Genomic DNA, 27,154 nt, shown 5'->3' with positions numbered 1-27,154 from the left:
GACGTCCGCGACTTCGGGCCACTCCTGCGACATTATTCTATGAAAATCTATTCTATGAAGTGTGTAACCCGGCTTAGAATAGGTACACCGTATCCCTGCGTGTCGTAAGAGGCGACTAAAAGTGTTGGCGTCAGGAAGGGCATCCGGCCGTAAAAACATTGCCTCAAAAAGGGAACCATGACAATTACAACAACATATGGGCAGTTGGGCAGGGTACAGTCCGAAGAACCCCGTGGGGGACCCCACTCCCTCTCGTCAAAAATCAAGGTGGGGAACCCGATCGAAGCAAGGGTGGAAATCACTCCATTGATGACGACGAAACGTCTGATTCCCCACGTGGAGATCGGTTTCTGAGGTTTGTGACATGGAATGTAGGGACAATGACAGGGATATCAGGAGAAGTGGTGGAAGTATTGGTCAGAAGAAGAGTGGACATATGTTGTGTGCAGGAGACGAGATGGAAGGGAAGTGGTGTGACAACGGTGAAGGGTAGGCAGGGACAGAAATACAAGTTTGCGTGGAAAGGGTGCCCGGAAGGCATGAATGGTGTTGGTTTCCTGTTTTCTGAGGAGTTTGTAGACAGTGTGGTGAGTGTGACTGGAGTGAGTGAAAGGTTGATGATGGTGAAAATGATGATTGGAAAGCTCTTGGTGAACGTTATCTCGGCATATGCTCCGCAGGTCGGTCTGAGCGATGAAGAGAAGGACAATTTCTGGTGTGCGATGGAGAAGCTGACGGAAAACGTGAAAGATGAGGAAGTTGTTGTGGTAGGAGGATACCTAAATGCACATGTTGGAAGAATTATACACGGTTTTGAGGGAGTTCATGGGGGTTACGGATATGGTGTGAGGAATGGAGAAGATGAAAGGATTTTGGAGTTTGCTGATGGAGCTGATTTGTTGATTTGTAATACTCAGTTCCAGAAAGAGGATAATAAGCTTGTTACATACATGTCAGGTGGGTCGACGACAACCGTTAACTACCTGATGGTGGGTAGGTGAGATAGGGGCACCTCTGGGACACAAAGGTGATCCCGGGGGAGGAGGCTGTTTCAGAGCACCACTTGGTTGTCTGCGACATAAGGGTGAAAGGTGCGAGGAGAGCTCGGCGGGTGAAGTATCAACCAAGAATGAAGGTGTGGAGGTTGAAAGAGGTGACAGTAAGGGAGGCATTAAAAGAGAGGCTGAGTAGGGTCGAGGATGATGTGGTTGAGCTTGAAAGTGTTTGGATGTCAATGAAAGCTTGTCTGTTGGGAGCCATTGGTGAGGTATGTGGATGGACAAAAGGACCACCGAGGCACTCGGAAACATGGTGGTGGGATGATGAAGTTGGAAAGAGGATTGACGAGAAGATGAAGAAGTTCAAGGAGTGGCAGAAGGCAAAGGGTATGGGGGCAGAAAAGGCAGAGCATGAAAGTTATAAGGCAGCCAAGAAGGCTGCAAAGAAAGAGGCAGCAAAGGCGCAGGAGGCACATAGGAAAATGTTCGGAGAACGCATGGATTCGGAAGAGGGTCAGAGAGCGGTATTCAGGATTGCAAAGCAGATAGCAAAAGAGAGGTGCGATGTGATGGGGGTGAGTTGCTTGAAGGATGAAGTGAGTTGCTTGAAGGGACAAATCTTTGTGGACCCAGATGGAAGAGATATATGCAAATGCTGTTTGCAGAGAATGAATTGGTCGGCAACATAGAGAGTAACCCAGTTTTAGGACCAGCAGAGAATATACAGTCACGTGAAAAAGTAAGTACACCCCATGTAAAGTTTTGACTTTTTCAACATATTTCAACATACAGCTATTTGATCTTCATTTCAACAATATTGATAGATAAAGATGATATAATATAACAAATATCATGAAACATTTACATTTTGTCGTCCATTGTATAATTTAAATAAACATAAATGCAAATTTCGCATGTGGAAAAAGTAAGTACACCCGGACATTGATCACGACTTCAAATACCTAAAATTAGAATCAGGTGCACCAGCTCAGGTGCAAATGATTAGAACATTGTTGGACAGGATCTTGGAGGAATCTGTCTTATTTAAACCTCAGACATTTAGTTTGGTTTGCTCTTTGTTTGTTGAAGTGTGCAGCGTCACCATGCCTAGATCAAAAGAGCTCTCTGAGGCCTTCAGAAAGAAGGTTGTAGATGCCTACGAGTCTGGGAAGGGATTTATAAAGATCTTCAAACAATTTGAAATCAATCATTCGAATGTCCGGAAGATCATCTACAAGTGGAGAAGATTCCAAACAACTGCCAACTTGTTCAGGCCAGGCCACCCCAGCAAGTTCAGCCCGAGAGCAGACCGCAAGATACTGAAAGAAGTCTCTAAGAACCCCAGAATGTTATCACGGGACCTACAGGTAGCTCTTGCCACTGTTGATGTCAAAGTGCACGAGTCTACCATTAGAAAGAGGCTGCACAAATTTGACTTACATGGGAGGTGTGCCAGGAGGAAACCTTTGCTGTCCAGAAAGAACATTAGGGCAAGACTAAAGTTTGCCATTGAACACCTAGGCAAAGACCAGCACTTCTGGAACAATGTGCTCTGGACAGATGAGTCAAAGGTAGAGCTATTTGGCCACAGTACCAGAAGACATGTTTGGTGAAAACCAAAGACAGCATTTGACCACAAGAACCTGATACCAACTGTAAAGCATGGTGGTGGAAATATTATGATTTGGGGCAGCTTTGCTGCATCAGGGCCTGGGCAGCTCACCATCATAGAATCCACGATGAATTCTTCATTGTACCAGAGGGTGCTTGAGGATAATGTGAGGCCATTTGTCGGAAAGGTGAAGCTCAACCGAAGGTGGACCTTGCAACATGACAATGACCCTAAACATACCAGTATATCCACCAAGGAATTGCTGAAAAGAAAGAAATGGAGGGTTCTGGAATGGCCAAGTCAAAGCCCGGATCTAAATCCCATCGAGATGTTGTGGGGGGATTTGAAATGAGCTGTGCATGCAGGAAACCCCTCAAACATCGCACAGCTGAAATAATTCTGCATGGAGGAGTGGGCAAAAATTTCTCCCAGTCGATGTCAGAGACTGGTAGACAGTTACAAGAAACGCCTACTTGAGGTTGTTTCTGCCAAAGGGGGCAATACCACCTATTAGAGCCAAGGGTGTACTTACTTTTTCCACATGCGAAATTTGCATTTATGTTTATTTAAATTATACAATGGACTACAAAATGTAAATGTTTCATCATATTTGTTATATTATATCACCTTTATCTATCAATATTGTTGAAATGAAGATCAAATAGCTGTATGTTGAAATGTGTTGAAAAAGTCAAAGCTTTACATGGGGTGTACTTACTTTTTCACGTGACTGTAACTGAGAAGGAAGTTGAGGAAGCGATCAAAGCAATGAAGTTTAGAAAAGCAGGAGGGCCGATGGGAGTTGTGGGAGATATGTTGAAGGCAGCAGGAAGTAGGGGTTGTGAAGAGACTCACAGAGATCTGTAATCTGGTGGTGAAAGCAGGCCGCATTCCAGTGGATTGGGAACTGAGTACCCTCGTCCCTCTATACAACGGGAAAAGTGACCCTCTGGAGTGTGGCTCGTACCGAGCGATAAAGTTATTGGAGCATGGAATGAAGGTATTGGAAAGGGTGTTGGAGAAGAGGATGAGGAGGAAGGTGAAGATCGACGAAATGCAGTTTGGATTTATGCGAGGAAGAGGAACGACAGACGCGCTTTTTATTGAAAGGCAGTTGCAGGAGAAGTACATGGAGAAGAGGAAGAAGTTGTTTCTTGGGTTGTTGATATGGAGAAAGCATTCAATAGGGTTCCACGCGAAGTAGTGACATGGGCATTGACGAAGTTCGGAGTAGAGGAATTGTTGATCATAGTCGTGATGGCAATGTACGAGAGAGCGCGCACAGCTGTAAGGACGAAGGACAGGAACAGTGGTGAGTTTGAGGTGAAGATGGGAGTGCAATAGGGGTCGGTAATAAGTCCACTACTATTTGTAGCTGTGATGGAGGTGCTGGCTCAGAACGTAAAGGAGGGTTTACCGTGGGAGTTGTTGTATGCAGATGATCTGGTGTTGATTGGGGAGAGAATGGATGGACTGAAGGAGAGGATGAACAAGTGGAAGGAATGTATGGAGGCAAAAGGTCTGAAGGTGAATATTGGAAAAACGAAGGTGATGGCAAGTGGTAAAGCATGTGGTGAGGTGGAAATAACTGGGGATTGGCCCTGTGCTGTGTGCAGGAATGGTGTCGCAGTGAACTCCATTCAATGTACAATGTGCGCTGAGTGAATTCATCAAAAATGTAGTGGTCTGAGAGGGTCATTAACCAGTGTGGCAGCTACATTCAAATGTAAGGTGTGCACAGAGGGAGCTGCAGATGGAGGAAATGTTGAGTTGGATCTTGGAGATGGCATGAAGTTGGAAGGTGTGAAAACATTTTGCTACCGAGGAGACATGCTGAATGGAGAAGGTGGATCAGACTCGGCGACGGTTGTTGGAGTGAGATGTGCATGGAAGAAGTTTCGGGAACTGAGTGGCGTGCTGACGAGGAGGGGAGCGTCGTTGAAGCTGAAGGGAAAGGTTTGTGCTTCCTGTGTGAGAAGTGTTATGATTTATGGGAGCGAGACATGGGTAATGAACGTCGAGCAGCAACGAAGGCTGGAAAGGGTGGAAATGCGAATGGTTCGGTGGATGTGTGGAGTATCATTGAGAGAGAGGAAGACAAATGATGAATTGCGAAATATGATGGGAATAGAGCCTGTGATTGATGCTGTGAAGAGGAACAGGTTGAGATGGTTTGGTCATGTGTTGAGGAAGGATGAAAGTGACTGGTTGAGAAGAGTGATGGAAATGAATGTCGAAGGGAGTAGAGGACAGGGAAGACCGAGAAAGACTTGACTAAAGATGGTGGAAGAAGAAATGCGGGCAAGGGGGTTAACAAGGAGAGATGTAGAAAATAGATCAAAATGCAGAAGCTTGTCATGGGGACCGCAAGGCTAACCACTGCTCTAGCAGGGAAAATGGCTTTAAAATGCCTGTTGTTGTTGTTGTTGTATATATATATATATATATATATATATATATATATATATATATATATATATGTAACGCGAGTTTTCTGTGGGTGTGTCCAGTTTTTGTGTGTCCGCGTTTTATTCAGAGATGGCTGAATGGATCTTCGTCAAACTTTCACAGGCTCATCAGAGAGTGGCTGGGAGTGTTTTAGGCCAAAAAAAAAAATATTGAAAAAAAAAAGTTCGTTTTTTTGGAGTTAAAAAAAAAACGAAAACAAAAACCGCTCGATAGTGCCTAAGCCTTTTAAAATTAATGACAGTTGTATACAAGTACACATTCGCATAAAAAAATACAAAACGATCACCAGACATTTGAACACAGATAATCAAACAATTGCGGAAGCGGTCAAAGTTTGGTGCTAAGGCTTCTTCTTCTTCCTGAAAGTCATCATACTTAACTCAGAAAGGTGATCAATGGCACATTCAGCAGCATATATTCAACGAAAAGGTAAAATGATAATTTGACATTTGTAATGGATTTTGATTTGGATGTAATTGCTTTTACATTATATTTGCCCTCATTTCAAATATGTTCATGTTTTTTTTTCGCTTCAGCAACGCCGGGTACTCCAGCTATAAACGCTTTTATACTTTACACGGGGTAAAAATACAAATGCAACTTTGTCTGGGGGTAACATAGGCTATGTGGCCGTGGCCTCATGCGGGGATCTGGGGGGCCGGGGGAGGGGCATAAACTCTCTATTTAAATGTGTACCGTGTAGCGCCACCGGGTGATGGTGGCAGAGGGGATCACAGTTTCCTCTTTTACCTCGGCAACACTGACTAACAACTCGCTACGTCGGAGCTATATATATATATTGTATATATATAGCTCCGGCAATCTATATTATAATAGGCAACGGTGATTCTGTTGGACATCTGTCCGGGGTGTGGCTTACTCCGTTTGCAGAGTAGCTCCACCCATAGCTCCACCCATAACTCCACCCATTCTTGGAGAGGCTTCATGTAAACAAATATCCACCATTTTATTATCTCGAATAGCTTTGAGGCCTGTTTAGTTAGGCCCGTGCTGTCATTCTCTCTCTCACAGGTTTATTTCAACTCAAATTCGATATATCATTTCATTTCTAACAGTTGCTAACATAGTTTTAGACTCGGTTGAAAAAAAACGGGAAGAGAATCCCATGAAAGTTTCCGTTTATAGAACGAAATGATTTCTCAAAGGCCGGTAAAATAAAGCCCATTCATTGAGTCACCCTCATGATTTTATCTCGAATTCACCATCTGATTTAATTTTTATCGATGGTTTTAGACTCGGTGTCAGAAATAATTGAGAACATTCACGCACACACTGGAAAATGCAGAGATATATTTATAAAAATCGTGCCACGATGACACGAAAATACAGCGCCTAAAATAACATTCGGGGAAAATGTCGACATATATTAAAAATTCGCTTTTTCTTTTCCGTTAAGATATATTACTTTTACGTTTTATGACAGTCCGCACAAAAACGACATATATTTCTTCGTTCTTTCTTATTTCATTCAACATTATTATCCGGAAGTAAAATATGTTTCAGGAAATTACCGAGATATTTCTTCGTTTTTTTTTTTTTTTAGTTATGTGCGCATACACTTTAAATAGGTTCATTTGAAATCTTTAATTTATTTGCCATTTGTTAATTACGAGACACCTCCTCTTGAGGATCGTGACAATTCATGCGTTGCGTGGAAAGTGGAAACTTCCATTTCCAAAATGAATGCGACGGTCGATGAAGAACGCAGACTTGAACAGGATGTAACAAGAAAACGAATGAGACGGGCGAACGAGTCCGTCGGCGTCGACGAACGTCAATGCAGACTTGAACAGGATGTAACAAGAACCGCACAGAGATCGCACGAGACCGGAAAACCGCACAGAATGCTGCCGCAACGAGGAGCGAGGGGTTGGAGAGCGAGGTGCTAGGGGTTGGAGAGTGAGGTGCGAGGGGTTGGAGAGTGAGGAGCGAGGGGTTGGAGAGCGAGGTGCTAGGGGATCTAGAGTGAGGTGCTAGGGGTTGGAGAGTGAGGTGCGAGGGGTTGGAGAGTGAGGAGCGAGGGGTTGGAGAGTGAGGAGTGAGTGGTTGGAGAACGAGGAGCGAGGGGTTGGAGAGTGAGAAGATAGGGGTTGGAGAGCGAGGAGCTAGGGGTTGGAGAGTGAGGAGCAAGGAGTTGGAGAGTGAGGGCCGATTGGAGCGGAGAGTGAGGGCCGATTGGAGCGGAGAGGAGTGTGAGGAGATATTGGAGAGGAGTGTGAGGAGGCATTGGAGAGGAGTGTGAGAAGGTATTGGAGAGGAGTGTGAGGAGGTATTGGAGAGGAGTGTGAGGAGGTATTGGAGAGGAGTGTGAGGAGGTATTGGAGAGGAGTGTGAGGAGGTATTGGAGAGGAGTGTGAGGGGTTGGAGAGGAGTGTGAGGGGTTGGAGAGGAGTGTGAGGGGTTGGAGAGGAGTGTGAGGGGTTGGCGAGGAGTGTGAAGGGTTGGCGAGGAGTGTGAGCGGTTGGAGAGGAGTTTGAGCGGTTGGAGAGGAGTGTGAGGAGGTATTGGAGAGGAGTGTGAGGAGGTATTGGAGAGGAGTGTGAGAGGGGTTGGAGAGGCATGTGAGGGGTTGGAGAGGAGTGTGAGGGGTTGGCGAGGAGGGTGAGGGGTTGGCGAGGAGTGTGAGGGGTTGGTGAGGAGTGTGAGCGGTTGGAGAGGAGTTTGAGCGGTTGGAGAGGAGTGTGAGGAGGTATTGGAGAGGAGTGTGAGGAGGTATTGGAGAGGAGTGTGAGGAGGTATTGGAGAGGAGTGCGAGGAGGTATTGGAGAGGAGTGTAAGGAGGTATTGGAGAGGAGTGTGAGGAGGTATTGGAGAGGAGTCTGAGGAGGTATTGGAGAGAAGTGTGAGGAGGTATTGTAGAAGAGTGTGAGGAGATATTGGAGAGGAGTCTGAGGAGGTATTGGAGAGGAGTCTGAGGAGGTATTGGAGAGGAGTGTGAGGAGGTATTGGAGAGGAGTGTGAGGAGGTATTGGAGAGGAGTGTGAGGGATTGGAGAGGAGTGTGAGGGATTGGAGAGGAGTGTGAATGGTTGGAGAGGAGTGTGAGGGGTTTGAGGGGTTTGAGAGGTGTGAGAGGGGTTGGAGAGGCATGTGAGGGGTTGGAGAGGAGTGTGAGGGGTTGGCGAGGAGGGTGAGGGGTTGGCGAGGAGTGTGAGGGGTTGGCGAGGAGTGTGAGGGGTTGGCGAGGAGTGTGAGGGGTTGGCGAGGAGTGTGAGCGGTTGGAGAGGAGTTTGAGGAGGTATTGGAGAGGAGTGTGAGGAGGCATTGGAGAGGAGTGTGAGAAGGTATTGGAGAGGAGTGCGAGGAGGTATTGGAGAGGAGTGTGAGGAGGTATTTGAGAGGAGTGTGAGGAGGTATTGGAGAGGAGTCTGAGGAGGTATTGGAGAGGAGTGTGAGGAGGTATTGTAGAAGAGTGTGAGGAGATATTGGAGAGGAGTCTGAGGAGGTATTGGAGAGGAGTCTGAGGAGGTATTGGAGAGGAGTGTGAGGAGGTATTGTAGAAGAGTGTGAGGAGATATTGGAGAGGAGTGTGAGGAGGTATTGGAGAGGAGTGTGAGGAGGTATTGGAGAGGAGTCTGAGGAGGTATTGGAGAGGAGTCTGAGGAGGTATTGGAGAGGAGTGTGAGGAGGTATTGTAGAAGAGTGTGAGGAGGTATTGGAGAGGAGTGTGAGGAGGAGTGGCATTGGAGAGGCGTGAGGGTGGAGAGGAGTGAGGGGTCACATATTATGTGAAATAAATAAATTGTGTTCATTTCACCATTTTAACCATTTTGTAAAATTTAATGTGCAGCATCTAAATCAAGATGTCAAAATGTCACACACGTCCATGCCCGTGGGATTCCCACGGGTGACCCCACTAGTATATATATATATTGTTATGGTTTTTAGAACCTTCACTTGTAAATTTTAGTAAATGTTTCCCTTATAAATGGTGCCCTGTAAATATCCCCATCAATTGGCTTTGTTAAAGATCGCACCTTAGTTAGTCCATGTACAACACGTAGCGAACCATAGGACCTCTCCATACTTATTTCATTATTATGTGTTTCAGTTAAAGATCTGTTCCCAATAGTTGAATCTGCGTTGCATTAATCAAATAAGATAGGCCCCATTCCGTCCATTTTGCGCTCTCCCTCTCCAAATTGTGGTACTTCGTTTGCCGCCGTTGCATTGGGTGGTTTGCTGGCACCACGCCGCCATAAGCCATGCGGTTAGGCCCGAGAAAGGAGGCGGAGCGCCAAGAAGAAGGTGTGGCCACATCATCCTGTCGGCAAAGGCGTGGCCGGTAAGCCCTCACCAGCCAACCAGGGCTGAAGGAACATCGCTGGCAGGCGTGGCTTTTTGCCTCACGGAGTGATCGCTGGTCACGTTATATAAGCGTGAACGCAAAGCCTTTTGATGGACACGAACATGGATGGGAGAGCGCGGGTTGTACGGACCTGGTTGGAGGCATGCACGTTGTAAACTCTTTGATGAGAGAGCGCTGGTTGTAAGAGACTTGTTGAAGAAGGGCGCGCTTGTATCAGAGAACATTGGAGAGGGTGCGTTTGGCACGAGCATGCATTTATTACGTTCGCCACAGGACACCAGCTTCCCCCCCCCCCCCCCCCCCCCCGCTATATGAACTGTCCGGTCGCGTTCAACCATACGCGGAGCTGCCTGCCGGGTTTCGCCCGCGGGACCGGAGCCTGGACCCTATCGCCTGGACCATCCACCTGGACCTTCCACCCTGCCAGCTACAATCCCCGTGTGAGTGTGTTTGTTTGTCTGGGGTATAATATAAGACTGTTTTAAGGCTTGCCCTGTGTTCTTTTGCTCTTCTTCTTCTGTATATTGCTTTCGATGAGAGAGATGGGGGACTCTCTCCCAACTCTCCCAACTCTGCCATCCCTCCCATCCCACCCGGGCACATAAACAATAGTTTATGGGGTTTTGGCTGTGCAAACTAGCCCGGGAGGGTTAGGATATAATGATAGGATTTAGAAAGATGACCATAGGCAACTGTAGGGTTATGTAGCAACATTGTACCTGTAGAGGGGATGTAGCAGATTAGTGGATTATAACGACGTGGGAGCGCCTAGTATAAGGGAAGACGTGGGGGGGGGGGGGGGGGCGAGTTTCAGAAGGGAGTAGTCAGCTTAGACGATGAAGTGTGTGTGCAGGAAGTTATTTGTGGTGAGCATGATGATTGGCATGATTGTGCATTGAGCAGAGTATGGTGAAAGGTGTGATTGTGAGTGGTATTGAGCGAATGAGCCTGGAGGAGAGACGGGTGCAAGTGCCACCAGGTGTACAGGTGACACCAGGTGTGTGGGCACAGGTGTATGGAGAATGGTTGAATGAGATAGATGGTATGGAGCACGGAATAAATGGAGTATGGAATCGATGGAATGGAGTATGGAATGGATGGTGTGGAGTGAGTAGTGTGGAATATGTGGAGTGGAGTGGTTGGTGCGAAAGGAGTGGATGGGGAAGATGGACCCCTTTCATGAATACCCGGGGAGGGTAGTTTAAGAGTAGGTAGAGGGTATAGGTAAATTGTGGTGGATATTGGTATCTGTGGTGCGTGTGGTCGAATGGTGTTTGGATGGGTGCATTAGTGGAGTGAAATGGCTGGGCATGTGGCCTGTTAGTGTGTGTATGGTTAAATGGGCACTCCGCCACTGTAAGTCTGTCGGCCAGGTGAGGCCGCAGGTGGGCTCTGGGAGCCAGTAGAGTTGTTCAGTGGGGCCCGAGGATCCGAGGACGGACCCGGGTAGCCCGACGCCAGAGAGGGCGGTAGTGGGGTAAGGGAGCCAGAGGGCCTTCCCCAGGTAGGTTAGGTTAAGGAGCAGGTAAGCTCGGAGGCAACTGCAGTGGCGGAGGTGTGCAGGTGAGCGGACCTGCTGGGAGCACCACACGACCCAGCCCTGAAATTGTGCAAGGGCACAGGGAGTTGAATCAGGGGAGTGAGACCCCAAATTGGTGAGCACCACAGTTTGGTCAATGGGAGTTCGGTTCTTAGAACCACATAGTGTAAGATGGTCAATGGTTTGGCAGGGAAAGACCCCGGGTAGGGTAAAAGTGTTAAAGTCATTTAGAGTATATTTAGGGTTGAAATCTCTTCGCACCATCTGCAGCCACTCACCTGAGGTGATGATATGACTCCACACCATGTTTGTTTGTTTTTTGTTGCAAATGTTTTGGAATGGTGAGACGCATCATGACGTAAGTGTGACATTGTGCTGTAATTCCATCTCTTCCTCCTTAGGAGGGATTGATGAGGAATTGGAATTGATGGCAAATTTGGTTAGAGGGATTGTTAATGAATTTGGTATGAGGGGAGATATGGGAAAGACAAGATGATAGCGACGAATTTGTAAATGTGTAGAGTTTTGTAAATACGGGGTAAGGGCAAGGGTAGGGTAGGTGACGGGGGCGTGACGTACGATAGGGACGAGCTTTCTCCGCTCGCTCCCATGCGCACCTCACCTCTGCATTACCTTGTTTTGATGTGTACCCTTGTGACCTTGCCCCGATGCTTGCTTTGTCCTTCCTTCCCCACTCACAGCTTGCTCTTTTGGGTCCGGGGGGGGGGGGGGCAGTGCGCAGGTAGCAGCACTTGTGTGCCCGAGCCGCCGCTGCACAGCCTGCCTGGACCGGTACACCACTTTATGGACCGCACGACCTGTGGCCTAGCAACACTTTATGGACCACACGTTTTGTGGCCAAGCACCACTGATGGACCCCACGTGTTGGGGCCTGGCCCCTCTGCTGGGACCGGCCATGATGGCCAGAGAAGAGTTTATTGCGGACCATGGTGAGGTGGCCCCCTTTGCCATACAGGTGGACCACCCATAGTTGGCCCCTGTTGGCCCTAAATAAAAATGGATGCGTTTTGTGCCTTTTTATTATTGCAAATAGGCTGCAAGCAAAGAACAAGACAACAGCAAGAAACATCGGACCAGCAGAGCAGGGGAAGCAGGAGCTGACAACCAGGTCATCAGTTTTTTTTTTTTTATGTGTGCAATGAGCACTGGATGGTGCTTTGTGTTGATGGGTGTTTCGGTGCTTATTGGTGCTTTGGTGCTGATTGGTGCTTTGGTGCTGATTGGTGCTTTGTAATGCTCTTGTGCTTGGGGGTGCACTGCAATATCAATTATGCATCCCCAGGCATTTGAGTATGGTGTATCGGTGCAGTGCAGTGCATGCTTCTTCCTCTTTTCAAAATATGTTTTGTCTCCCAAAATGACAGGTCCTGGGTTTGCAGTGTAAATACCAATTAGTGTTTTGTAAATAATGCTCCCCACTGTACATGTATAGTTTGAAGACCATTCTGCAATTCGGTTATTCTGTGGGCGTGAGTCTGTTAGGTAGGATGCAACGTAGCAGGCGGGATATACTTAGTTGTTTTAAAACTGTCACACTCAAGGGTAAGGTTAATAGTGGAGGGCTACTACACCTGAGTGTCACATTAAGTAAAGTTATTTCGGGCCGGGACGGCCCTAGAGGAAAGACGGGTGCTGTGTTACGGTTTTTAGAACCTTCACTAGTAAATTTTAGTAAATGTTTCCCTTATAAATGATCCCCTGTAAATATCCCCATCAATTGGCTTTGTTAAAGATCGCACCCTAGTTAGTCCATGTACAACACGTAGTGAACCATAGGACCTCTCCGTAGTTATTTCATTATTATGTGTTTCAGTTAAGGATCTGTTCTCAATAGTTGAATCTGCGTTGCATTAATCAAATAAGATAGGCCCCATTCCGTCCATTTGGCACTCCCCCTCTCCAAATTGTGGTACTTCGTTTGCCAGCAGCGTTCGCCGCCGTTGCATTGGGCGGTTTGCTGGCACCACGCCGCCATAGGCCATGCGGTTACGCCGAGGAAGAAGGGGGCGGAGCCACAAGAACAAGGTGTGGCATGTCGACTCGTCAGCAGAGGTGGAGTCAGCAAGCCCTTACCGACCAACCAGCGCCGCGGTGGGCAAACTGGTAGGCGTGTCATCGGAGCCGGTGGCTTGATTCCGAGACGGACAATAAAAGCGGCTGCGAGGGACTGCTTGAACAGTTGAGTGAGAAGGTTCATGAGCAGTTGAGTGAGAGGAGGGGTGAGGGAGTTGAGTGAGAAGGTTCATGAGCAGTTGAGAAAGAAGACGTGATCCGGCAGATGAGTGAGGTACCCGACGAGGATACGGAGCATTGAAAGGAGGAGAGTGGGTCCGTTTGACGGCGACAATCTCGCGCTTCATTCGCATTGTCCATCCGTGTGAGATACGAGACCAGAAGCTGCCGCTGGCTGTTCACTTCCAGCCCGGAGCGTGGACCTGGAGCGGACCTCAATGCTGTGCCTCTGCCCGAACCTTCCAGCCCTGCTGTCCCATCTGGACTTTCTCCCTCTTCCAGTCATTCCTGCCTGCTATTCCCCTTTCATGTAAGTCTGTGTGTTTGTCCTGGGCGTTGATAATTAAGACTGTTTTAAGGTTTGCCCTGTGTATCTGCTTTTTCCTCCTTGTAAATGCCCTTCTTTCGTTTCCTCTTTTAGTATATAAATAAACCTGTGTTCTTCCTTTACCCTTTTTGGTTCTTTGGCTTCCTCTCGTCCGGTCGCTTTAGTCTTTTCCCCATTGGTACCTGTGGCACGATTTGGCCAACGCTCAGAATCGGGTTAGTCGATTGCTAACGGCTCGAATCGCGGATTGCTAAACCGCTCGGCAAATACCATCTTGTCCGTGGTTCGAGTGGTACTTGTCTCCCTGCTTTGCGGAGGGATTGGTAAAGGTATTCAGGAAAACACCTTGACCAATAACCCTGACCAATTTCACCCCGCAAAGGAGCGTTATAAGTACCAGGACTAGAGACGGCCAGCTTAACAGGCCAAGGGGATTAACCCCCCCTTGCTAAGGGGAGTGCCATCTCTGAGATCTGTAACAATATATATATATATATATGTACAAAACATACATACATATCACAGAAGCATGGTTTTTTGTGGGCTGACTTGTTGTGGTGCTAAATCACCTTTCCCGCAACGATGATATCTGAAAGGTGGTTTTAATGAGGGCTGAATCATAAAGACCAAGAGTATTGCTTCGCAATGCATGCCTCCTACCGATGTGATATTTTCTAAGTCCAAAAAGGGCATAACTTTGTGAAAAATTGATGAAATGTCCTGAAACTCGAACCACTTCTCCAACTTATCATAATAAAGCCATGTACCAACTTCCAGTTGATTTCTTAAAGAGTATGGGAACAAAGTCTGAAAAAACAGTTGGAACGGACGGACGGAATAGACAGACAGAGAGCAAATCTACATCCCCCTCTGGTAAAACCGGTAGGGGACTAATAATGTAGGAACGTGTGAATGCAAAGTCAATTGGTCTTGGGTTGGAATCTCTGGGATTTTCTGGATATTTCTATGGATGGTTTAAAAGGGGCAGCCAGGCTGCCAGATGGACCCTGCTGAGTGTGAAGAAAGTGTTCTGCTCTCATTGCGGGTGTAAATGCACTGCATGTTGACTCAGAATCTGCATTTACGCCTGATTTTGGATTTGTGACTTAAGTGTACAAAAAAAAAAATGTTGCTTACGTTTGTTGCAAAAGCGTTCCCTCCCTTTTACAAGTCCTCTAAATCTCTATGAGAACTACCTGGAATATTTAGCAATAGATCATGTGTGCCAGGTGGTAAAACATGTGCTGAAGTTTGTTTTTATTTGCTTGTTCCTTAAAGACGACCACAAGAACAGTTTAATCTTTTTTGAGCTGCTGACAACTCCAATGGCATAGCGTATGAAGTATTTCAGTGTATTCCAAAATCCTTCTTCTCCATCCCAGATTAAGGTTAAGGTTCGAGCCTCTGCCACACCGAAGGTGGACGGACGTTATGTTTTCATCCCTGTTCGTCTAAAGGCAAGATGTCTCAAAAGGTTGTGCATGGATTCAGACAAAACTTGTTGGACAGGTTGAATGTGTGGCAAGGATGAATACATTATATTTTGGTGATGATCCGAATCCGGATCCGAGAATTCAAAAAAAATTAAAGTGATTCTTCACCACTGAGTGCGATGGCCAAAAACTATATATAGCATATTTAAAAACATTGTGGACAGACTATGACAAACCTAGGTGGATGAATTAGTGAGGTGACAAAAACAAGCCAATTCGATTTTGGTTCAGTTCCGGATCCAGATCCAACCTATCTGGGATACAAATCGGATACTTCAGTCTGGTGGAGGTATGCGCTCTACTGAGTGCAGTTATAGTCAGATTTAGGTTTATTAAGGCAGAAATTAATATGATGCAGAACATACCCAGGGGCTAATGGGGGTTAGCTTTGACACTCCCTGTTTTGGCTGTTGCACAGGAAATCCAGACTTCTACTACACTACAGGAAGCATCATGCATATATACCTGGTGATTGAAAATAAAAACATTCTGGGTTTATTGTCTGAAAGCTCGGAAATGGCCTCTCTGATGCAGAGTTTCTCAGGCCAAGTTGGACTGATACAGGAAGATTGCCACCCACACAAAGTCTGGAGGATTAGCGATGCAACGCAGCACAGCAGAGGATCAGTTAACAGAAATTGCAGGTGGAGGCTTATCCTTAGACGAGCATGCAGCTTGCCATTGGTAAGAATCCCACCTTGTGCTTCCATGTCTCGCTGAGAAAGGCTGAAACTGCTCAAGAGGTTGGAGTTTAAGGCATCAATGAGCACTGAATAGATCACCATATTCATTTTGGTACAAAGGCCTCACCTGTTGAGACCAGCAAAGGATTACTAAAAAGCTTGGTTTGATGGAAAGTGGTCGTTCGTCTCAACATGGTTGTTTTTACAAGTCTGTCTTAAAACTGCTATTATCGTTATCTGCTCAGAAGATGCGACGACGGTAATTAACAAATGTCCGTGGACCCTCTCCCCCATCCGCCGCCCTATCTCCGCCAGTATGGTCCATTCATGAAAATGGCATTGCTACTTTGCAAAAACAAAAGTTTTTCTCTGTTCTGCCTCATAAAATACATTTCACATAATCACTGGACCTTCATTCCAATATAACTTTGAAAAGCAGCTCCCTGCTTTAACATAGGCAGCACAATTATCCAAGCAAATTTCTATAAATCTGTTTTACACTCAAGATCAGCAGCAAACATTGCAGGTGGTTTCAGGATAAAGCAAGATTCTGGTGTTCCTGGTTGCTAACAGGAGGGAAATCAAGATTGGAGAGATTGGCAACCTTCAAGGAGCAAATGTGCAGTGTACAGAGTAAGCATGTTTCAGTGCGGAGTAAATCCAGAAGGCAGAAAGAGATTATGGCGGTTGAACCAGGGACATAAGGAGTGCTATTAAGGGGTAAAAAAAATAATGTACACCCATACACATATACACATCCACACACACACACACACGTACACACACACGTACACACATGTACACCCACACACATGTACACCCAAACACATGTACACCCACACACATATACACATACACACATATACACATACACACATATATACACATCCACACAAATACACACACACACACACACGTACACCCACACACATATACACATATATATACACACACACACACACACACACACACACACGCACAAATACACACACACGTACACACATGCACACACATACACATATACACTATGGTGGTCCAAAAATGCAAAAAAAAATCATTTTTTTATCTGGATTTTGATGCTCTATTGGATTATTGTTAGAAATGGTCTAAATCATTCACCCAAAAAATATTTTGCATCTGAGTCATCTATAAACTCATACACACATCACACATGCATCACACTAACTCCAAGATGCTATGCTTTTTATGTCATTATGTGCATACACATCAACATAGGTCTAGAACTTGAAATGCCATGTCCTATCCAATTGTTCGTATATCTTTTATCAAGATATTTATGGAAATGGTTCAGATGAGATAATTTACTTGATGCCTGTGCCACATTTTAGTAACATTATGTGAAATCTGTAATAAATAAAATTTGTGTCACATGATTTTAACTTTTGTCTATATTTGCCGAAAATAGCCAAATTTGGTGAAAAACGCCATATTTCAATTGAAGTGTGTATGAGTTTCCAGATGGAATTGAGCGAAAATATTTGGTGGGTGAATGTTTTAGACCATTTCTAACAATAATCCAGTAGAGCATCAAAATCGGAGAGATCGATGTTTTTTGGACCACCCTAATATACACATACACACATACAGACACACACACACCCATGCATTAGGTTCAAAATAATGGACCGCAATCGTTGTGTCAGTATAGGAGTAAGCAGACAAGTTAAGAAAATAATTAGGCATGCCAAAAGAGAATACTAGAAGGATAGCAAGGCGTTATTTAAGTACACGAGGGGTAATGCGCAGGTTAAGACAAGTGTTAGCCCATTGAGGAATTGCACAGGGAGAATGGTTCGTTTAAAAAGTCAGATCACAGTCTTATTAAATGGTTATTTTGCTTCAACATTTATGCAAGAACAGTTATGTGAATTACCAATAATTGTGATGATCTATCTCGGTGGTGAGGAAGAGGAATGGATTTAGGGAAGTTCCAGGTCTTAGTGCAGGAAGTTAAGAAGCAGCGAAGAGGGGTAACACAAGATAAAGCTCCTGGTTAGCCAATATACATCCAATATCAGTATTGAGCAAAGTGATTGAGCAGATAACCATGATAACACCATTTTCCTGTGCTGACGTTTTGGTTAATTTGGGGTACCTGGAGGATTAAAGTTAAAGTAATTCTGATTTATAACCTGCAGTGTGGTACAGACCGAAGTTCACCCCTAGCTGTCGGGCTGCGAGTAAAAGTGACCTCTTAGTTTAATCCCTGAAGTATTAGCTCCGGTGTGGTCAACAACCCATCACGGTCACCTGTCCAACTCAAAATCCCACGAGATATGCGGAAAAGATATGTGACCATGCGCGGGTCATGGCGAGTCATGGTCGCCTGTCCAATTCACAATCACGTGAGGTATGCGTAAATTATAATGTGACAATACACGACCCAAAACCAATTAATCTTCTTTCTGATGCATATATACACATTGATAAAAGTAAATAATGACCTCGGACAAAGACCTTTTATAATTACTACCACATTACCCATAGGGTACCATTTTTTGAGATATCTTGCTCACATGAAGATAATTTGTCCTTGGCAGACTCCCAAACTGTCCACCAGGTTTTGCCCGAATCCGTCCATAACTTTTTGAGATTTGTTGCTCTTTTACGGCCACTATTATCCCACCTTGTGGGGTTGGCCTGTGGAAGCTTGGCCCAAGTCTTTCACAAACCGGCATGGCCAGGCCTGACATTTGCCTAGTTAGGGTAGGGATTTGGAATTTGGCCATGGTGGCGGCGATACTTGCCTACTCTTCGTGAAGGACGACACCATGGGATCTTTAACGTCCACCAACCCATGCTGGCAGACAGGACTCCTAGCTTTAACGTCCATCCGAGGGACGGCACACACACATTGATGAATCTGAACATAGAATGGACAGCTTAGAGACCAGTGTGTGTACCTATCGGCCATCCTGTTAGCCTAACTTTTTTTAGATATTGTGCGATATATCATTTTTAGCCCTATCTTTCAATGGTGAAAAATCACTGAAAAAATATAGTATCTGGATCCGGACCCGGATCATCACCAAAATCTCAACATTTCGTCCATATCACACACCAAACCTGTCCACCAAATTTTGGCCGAATCTATCCATAACTTTTTGAGATATCCTGCTCAAACACAGACAGACATACAGACAGCGGTGAAACCATAACCACTGCCCAACTTCGGTGGCAGAGGTAAACATATATGTAGGAACTAAAAAAGAATGCTTTCTGAGAGGATGGAATACTGCTCTCCCCTCTGGGCTGGTGCTCCTCCCTCACACCGAGCTCGTCTTCACGCTGTTGAAACCAAAGCGTTCAGAATCATTGGAATCTCCCACGATGAAGCTAACTCCAAGGGCCTTTCACTCACTCACTGCAGGCAGGTTGGTGGTCTTTCCGTCTTCTACCGACTCCTCTCGGGCCTTTCCCCCCCCCAGCTCTCTCTGGGCTCTGTCCCCCAAATATTCCTACAGGTCGCACAAGATCTGCCAGCAACCCTCTTATGGTTAAACTGCCAATATCAAGACTCTCTGCTCACCTTCACTCCTTCATTCCTCTTTTCTCCCACCTCTGGAACAAACTCCCTCACTCTCTTCAATCCCACTCCACCGTCCAGGTCTTTAAAACAGCTGTTCACCACCATCTCTTATCTTCCCCCATCCAAAACCTTGATCTTTTCTACCCCCACTAATTTCACACCAAATCCACTTTTTTGAAATACCAACTTCTGTTCTGGAAGTCCTTGGTGTCCTTGTGTTTTATACTTCTCCCCCCACTTCCCACGCCTCCTCCCCCCAAGCCCTCTCCCTCCCACACATCTCCCTGCTCTCAAATGTTGTGTTTGTGTGCTTCCCCTTCTCTCCCCATCTTGTCTTCCGCTCCCTCTTTTTATATATTTTGTTTGTCTGTTTGATTTGTTTGTGAAATAAATGTTAGCTCTTTCACGAGCCTCGATTCTGTATACAAAAAAAAAGAAAAAAAAAAAGAGTAAACATAATTAATTATTTAATTACCATGGGAGATTACCAATTTTATCGAGTAAATTACAGTAAATGTTCGAACTGTTCCCCATTAACTTGCAGGTACTTTTAGATTATACTTAACTCATCGAAACAAGCTCCACTATTTCATCTTTTGTTAATTTTGCTGCCACCACTTATCTGGAACCAAGGGGTAATTAATTTATGAAATTTACATACAGTATTTAAAATAATATACAAGGTAAAAATTAATTATTTGAGGCAAACTGTCCAAATCCTGTCTGGCTCGTGACCTTTAGCGCAACCTGTGTAATATTTCTAAAATATGAGTCATACGTGATGGTGTTATGAGTCACGCATACCATAACTGTTGCATTTTAAGGTGACCTATTGAGCTAGTCAGTTTCAAATTCTGCCTATTTTACTACCAGCATTACGATAAATGTCCCATTATTTAATTCGCCAATGTGTGCTGGAATTTACCCCATTACTTACACACGGAGCAAATTAATTGGCGACAATATTCTGCTTATTCCATGCATCGCATCTGATGTATGGACTAACCCGCTGCGTGCCTGGCGGCAGATAATAGGACACCGAGGCTTTGAAACACTAGCTGTGGGATCCCTGTGGAGTTTTGGCTACAAGACAGGCAGAGATAAACAGCAGCGAATTCCCCTGACAGCTCTGGCCATTGTGCTCAGATGTAATCGACGGTTGCTGGGCCATTGGGATGGGCTCCTGCTATAAGCCTTCGGCCAAACTTCGGTCCACGTTCAAAATGCACCCTGCTCATCCAATATTTTCCCAGGCCATATCTACGGTGCCACAGGGGACAGATTCGCCACTGCTAAGGGGAAAACGCACACACCTGGTTGTCTCTGCAACGCCAGGAATTTTGCAATGTCAGAAGCTATTGGATGACAAGTCCATGACGTGCGACTATCATGAAAAGCACACCGTGGATCAGATCAGCCGTACCATGTGCCATGAAATAATGCCCTGGGTTTTGCGAAGCGCTCGGTAGTAAAAAAAACCGACGCTGTTTACAGCGGCAGTCTGTCTTTTCCATTTGCCAGGAGCAAGGCCTTCACTGCAGCACACACACATTATGTGCCTGCTGTTTGTGTGCAGAATTAATGTACAGCCATGCACGTGCGAACAGTACAATCACTCGACATGCCTTTCTTGCCTTTCATTGTGCCTTAAGGAGTGTTGCAAAAGTCCGAACAACGACATTATTTAGAGAACATATGGCTACGAGGATAACACTCTACCTTGCCTTGAACCCTGTTTCTCATCTTTTGTCACATTTCGAATAGACCTGCTGTTCATTTGGAAGAGTTTGCTTTACGATAGTATTCTCTTTTTAAAACCTTTTGCATAAATATATATATTCCTTATTTGATATTGATAAATATATATATGAGATACAGCCACGTGAAAAAGTAAGTACACCACATGTAATGTTTGGACCTTTTCAACATATTTCAACATACAGCTTTTTTTTTTTTTTGTATACTGAATCGAGGCTCGTGAAAGAGCTAACATTTATTCCACAAACAAATCAACCAGACAAACAAAACATACAAAAAGAGGGAGCGGAAGACAAGATGGGGAGAGGAGGGGAAGCACACAAACACAACACCTGAGAGCAGGGAGAAGCGCGGGAGGGAGAGGGCTTGGGGGGAGGAGGTGTGGGAAGGGGGGGGGGGGGAGAGCTATAAAACACAAGGAGACCAAGGACTTCCAGGACAGAAGTTGGTATTTCAAAAAAGTGTAGGAATTAGGGTGAAATTAGCGGTGGTAGAAAAGATCAAGGTTTTGGATGGGGGAAGATAAGAGATGGTGGTGAACAGCTGTTTTAAAGACCTGGAGGGTGGAGTGGGATTGTACAGAGTGAGGGAGTTTGTTCCAGAGGCAGGAGAAAAGAGGAATGAAGGAGTGAAGGTGAGCAGAAAGTCTTGATTTTGGCAGTTTAACCATAAGAGGGTTGCAGGCAGATCTTGTGCGACCTGTCGGAATATTTGGGGGGACAGAGCCCAGAGAGAGCTGGGGGGGCAAGGCCAGAGAGGAGTCGGTAGAAGACGGAAAGACCACCAACCTTCCTGCGATGAGTGAGTGAAAGGCCCTTGGAGTTAGCTTCATCGCGGGAAATTCCAATGATTCTGAACGCTTTGGTTTCAACAGCGTGAAGACGAGCTAGGTGTGAGGCAGGAGCACCAGCCCAGAGGGGAGAGCAGTATTCCATTGAGCTGCGGATGAAAGCCTTGTATGTGGTGAGGAGCTCAGGTGTGCCAAGGAAGGACTTTGCACGACAGAGGATGCCCAGTCGGCGACTGGCTTTGGAGGCCAGATTTGAAATGTGGTTTTCCAAGGAAAGATCATGGCAGATAGTGAGACCCCAAAGCTTGAGTGACAGAACTTCTTGGAGAGGATTATTCAGAAAGTGGATGGGAGGGTTGTCCAGATGGTGTTTTCGGAGAGACATCGCAAGTGTGTGAGATTTGTCAGGATTGAAAGACATGTTCCACTTGTTTGCCCAGTCTGTGATTTTGTCCAGGTCTGCAGAGAGTGAGGAGGCTGCAGACTGCCGATCTGAGGGATGAGGAATGGAGTGACAGAGAGTAGAGTCGTCAGCAAAGAGATAGAGAGGATTTTCAAGAGAGTCGGAGAGATCATTGATGAAGACCAGAAAAAGCACAGGGCCCAGGACACTGCCTTGGGGAACTCCAGCCTGAACGGGAAGAGGAGATGAGAGAAACCCATTCAGGGCCACACGTTGACTACGACTAGAGAGGAAGTCCACCAGCCATGCGTGGAGATTTCCATGGATACCAAAGGAGGAGAGTTTGGTGAGCAGAGCGGGGTGCCAGACCGTATCGAAGGCACATGATATGTCAAGGGAGACAACTCTAATTTCCTGTTTGGCATTGAGGACCTCCATCCATTGTTGAGAAAGCAGAAGCAGCATGTCCAGAGTAGAGTGACCAGGTCTGAAGCCAAATTGATGGTCAGAGATCAAGCCATTGGAGAAGAGGAAAGATTTCATATCTGAAGCAATGATGGAATTCCATGACTTTGCTGATAATTGGGAGAAGGCTGATTGGTCTGTCATTGCTAGGATCCTTTTTTGCACCTTTTTTGTGCAAGTCGGTGATGTTGGCTGATTTCCAAGAAGATGGCAGATGACCGTGAGCAAAAGAGAGGGTGAAGAGAACAGGGAGAGGGAGTGAAAGAGCGGAAGAACATGATTTTAGGACCCGTGGGCTGATGCCGTCAGGACCAGTTGCAGAATCAGAGTCGAGGGTTGACAGAAACTTTTCCACCTTGTCAGGAGGAAAGGGCACAGAGTCCGGTAGCAGCTGGGTACAACTGGGTACGGTGGGTACAGAGAGGGATGGGTTTGGGACACAAGATTTAGAGGCAAACACAGAGTTGAGGCATTCAGCTTTTTCACGTGCGGAGTCAGCCGTGTAGCCGTTTGAGGTGAGGGAGGGGGTGGAGGGAGAACAAACACCAGAAACAGATTTGACCAGAAGCCACCAGGATTTGGAAGAGGGAGACAGATAAGAGAGTTCGGTCTTGAGAACGGAGAGATATAGTTTCCTGGCTCTCCTGAGAATGGACACACACTTGTTTCTGGCTTTGTGAAAGGAAATGAGATTTCCTTCCGTTGGATTTGCTTTCCAGGAGATGAAAGCAAGTTGTTTCTGGGCAACAGCCTCACCACAAGATTCCGTGTACCATGGACCGGAGGAAGGGTATGACAGCTGAAGACGAGATGGGATAAATCTGTGCATGAGAGAGAGCAATTTACTTTGGAAGAATTCCCAGGATGAGTTGATGTCAGAGGCAGTAGAGATGGGAGACCAGTCCAGATGATTGATGGCTGCTTGAAGACCGTGCCAGTGGCCTGAGTGAAATGCCAGACTCGTCGACGCTGAGGAGGCTCTCTGAGAATGGTCAGAGAGATGTCCACTTTGACAAGCACATGATCAGATGAGCCGATTGGAGCAGAAGAAGAGCAGCAGACATTTTCAGGGAAGTTAGTCACAACCAAGTCCAGAAGAGAAGATGCTCCGTTGACTGAGATCCGGGTCGGGAAATTGACAGATTGTGTCAGTCCCAGTGAGTCGCAGAAGTCCTTTGCTGAAGAGCCATGGCTGGTGAGAGAGGTACCCACACCCAGCCAACTGGCATGGTGACAATATTGAAATCACCACATATGAGGAAGAGAGAGTTGGGATGGGTAGAAAGAAGTTGGTCCATATTATCAGACAGCGAGATGTAGATGGAGTCATCACTGTTTGGAAGACGGTACAACACACATATGAACAAAAGGTGGGAGCGAAGGGGAACCGTAGCCAAAGGTATTCATGTGGGTGAGGTGGAGAGAGGGCAGTGCAGGGCGAGTGAGGAAGAGAGTTTTTTTATAAAGATAGCAACCCCACCTACAGGACGAGGCTCAGGTCTATCATACCGGAGGAGGGAATAATCTGGGAGAGATACCAAGGAATCAGAGACATCATGAAGGAGGAAAGTTTCTGTTAAGCAGATCACATCTGGTTTGTCAGAAGCAACCTGTATGGAGAGATCAGTCAAGTTTGAGCGAAGGCCCTGGATGTTTGAGGTCCATACCGTTAATGAAGAGGAAAGGGGAGCATCAGATACAGAACAGGGGGGGGAGGGGTAGGTTAAGATGTGGAAGAGGAGGAAGAGGAGGAAGAGGTAGGGAGAGCTGTTGAAGGTGTGTCAGAGATTTCAGAATAGCTTGGAGAAAGGGAAGAATGGGGTGGACAAAAGGTTTGATGGAGATTGGGTGAGGCACAGTGTGGTGTTATTTGAGGAGGGGGAAGAGCGAGGCAGAACGTTGGGGGAGATGAAGGTGAAAGTTGGAAGGGGGAAGAAGCGGGGAGGACGCTTTGAGGGGGAGGGGTGAGAGGGGAGTCTACGAGGGGAGGAGCGAGGGAGAGTCTCGGAGGGGAGGGGTGTGGGGGGAGTTTGGGAGGGAGGGGAGGGATGGGGCAAGGGGGGAGATTTGAAAGGGATGGGTGATGGGGAAGATATGGAGGGGAGGGGCAAGGGGGAAGATTTGAAAGAGATGGGTGATGGGGAAGATTTGGAGGTGAGGGGCAAGGGGGTAGATTTGGAGGGGAGGGGTGAAGGGGAAGTTTTGGAGGGGAGGGGTGATGGGGAAGTTTTGGAGGGAAGGGGTTATGGGGAAGATTTGGAGGGGAGGGGAAAGGGGGAAGATTTGAAAGGGATGGGTGATGGGGAAGATTTGGAGGGGAGGGGCAAGGGGGAAGATTTGAAAGAGATGGGTGATGGGGAAGATTTGGAGGGGAGGGGCAAGGGGGTAGATTTGGAGGGGAGGGGAGATGGGGAAGTTTTGGAGGGGAGGGGTGATGGGGAAGTTTTGGAGGGAAGGGGTGATGGGGAAGATTTGGAGGGGAGGGGCAATGGGGAAGATTTGAAAGATGGGTGATGGGGAAGATTTGGAGGGGAGGGGCAAGGGGGAATATTTGAAAGAGATGGGTGATGGGGAAGATTTGGAGGGGAGGGGTAAGGGTGTAGATTTGGAGGGGAGGGGTGATGGGGAAGTTTTGGAGGGGAGGGGGGATGGGGAAGTTTTGGAGGGAAGGGGGGATGGGGAAGATTTGGTGGGGAGGGGTGAGATTGGATTTTGAAAAATGTACGATTAATGCGAAACGAACATTTCTTGCAAAATGAGTTTGAGACCTTCGAGTCAAAAATACGTTTTGAGGACGCTGAAGGAGGGGTGGAGTGCTGGAGTGTTTCGGGAATGTAGAAAAAAGGAACTGTAAGAGATGGTATTTTTTTTTGGAATGTGAACTGATTTGGTGAGCAAGTCGAAAGCATCCTTTTATAGGAGAGGAAGAAAAAGGTGTTATAATATATGACAGAAAACAGTTCTTCAGGGGAAAGTTGAAACATCTTTAACAACGTGATCACGTGATCATGAACAACGTGAACGAAGAATGAACGAACAAATAAGGACAACAAATAAACGAATAAGAACTGAGAAGGAATTTTTTTTTTTTTTTTTTTTTGAGTTGAGATATTAATTAAACAAGGAAGCATGGGGTGAACGACTGGGACAAAACAGAGAACGAAAGTAATTGCAGCGCAATCAACGAACCACTGAGAGAAAAAGCCACAAGGTCAGAGACGGTAGCCTAAGCCTACTAGTACTAGTACTAGGCCTCAGAATACGCGACACAAATTAACCGACGATTTAGTATACATGTATGAAAAATTAACACCGAAAATCTTCCTAAAGACACACGATAGGTACACACACCGAAAGATAGATACAGTCTCGATAAAAACATAAAATTGTGAAAAATTACATAACTTCGCAAACGTGAGCGCACGGAGCAGCTTCGAAAAAAAATCTTCATTTGATCCATTTGATCTTCATTTCAACAATATTGATAGATAAAGGTGATATAATATAACAAATATCATGAAACATTTACATTTTGTAGTCCATTGTATAATTTAAATAAACATTAATGCAAATTTCGCATGTGGAAAAAGTAAGTACACCCTTGGCTCTAATAGGTGGTATTGCGCTCTTTCGCAGAAACAACCTCAAGTAGGCGTTTCTTATAACTGTCTACCAGTCTCTGACATTGACTGGGAGAAATTTTTGCCCACTCCTCCATGCAGAATTCTTTCAGCTGTGCGATGTTCGAGGGGCTTCTTGCATGCACAGCTCGTTTCAAATCCGCCCACAACATCTCGATGGGATTTAGATCCGGGCTTTGACTTGGCCATTCCAGAACCCTCCATTTCTTTCTTTTCAGCCATTCCTTGGTGGATTTACTGGTATGTTTAGGGTCATTGTCATGTTGCAAGGTCCACCTTCGGTTGAGCTTCAACTTTCAGACAGATGGCCTCACATTATCCTAAAGCACCCTCTGGTACAATGAAGAATTCATAGTGGATTCTATGATGATGAGCTGCCCAGGCCCTGATGCAGCAAAGCTGCCCCAAACCATAATATTTCCACCACCATGCTTTACAGTTGGTATCAGGTTCTTGTGGTCAAATGCTGTCTTTGGTTTTCGCCAAACATGTCTTCTGGTACTGTGGCCAAATAGCTCTACCTTTGACTCATCTGTCCAGAGCACCTTGTTCCAGAAGTGCTGGTCTTTGCCTAAGTGTTCATTGGCAAACTTTAGTCTTACCCTGATGTTCTTTCTGGACAGCAAAGGTTTCCTCCTGGCACACCTCCCATGTAGATCAAATTTGTGCAGCCGCTTTCTAATGGTAGACTCATGCACTTTGACATCAACAGTGGCAAGAGCTACCTGTAGGTCCCGTGCTGACATTCTGGGGTTCTTAGAGACTTCTTTCAGCATCTTGCGGTCTGCTCTTCGGCTGAACTTGCTGGGGCGGCCTGTCCTGAACAAGTTGGCAGTTGTTTG

The sequence above is a fragment of the Myxine glutinosa genome, chromosome 2 (assembly GCF_964187855.1).
Source record: "Myxine glutinosa chromosome 2, kmMyxGlut1.1, whole genome shotgun sequence".
Classification (NCBI taxonomy): domain Eukaryota; kingdom Metazoa; phylum Chordata; class Myxini; order Myxiniformes; family Myxinidae; genus Myxine; species Myxine glutinosa.
Note: the sequence above shows the minus strand (reverse complement) of the source record.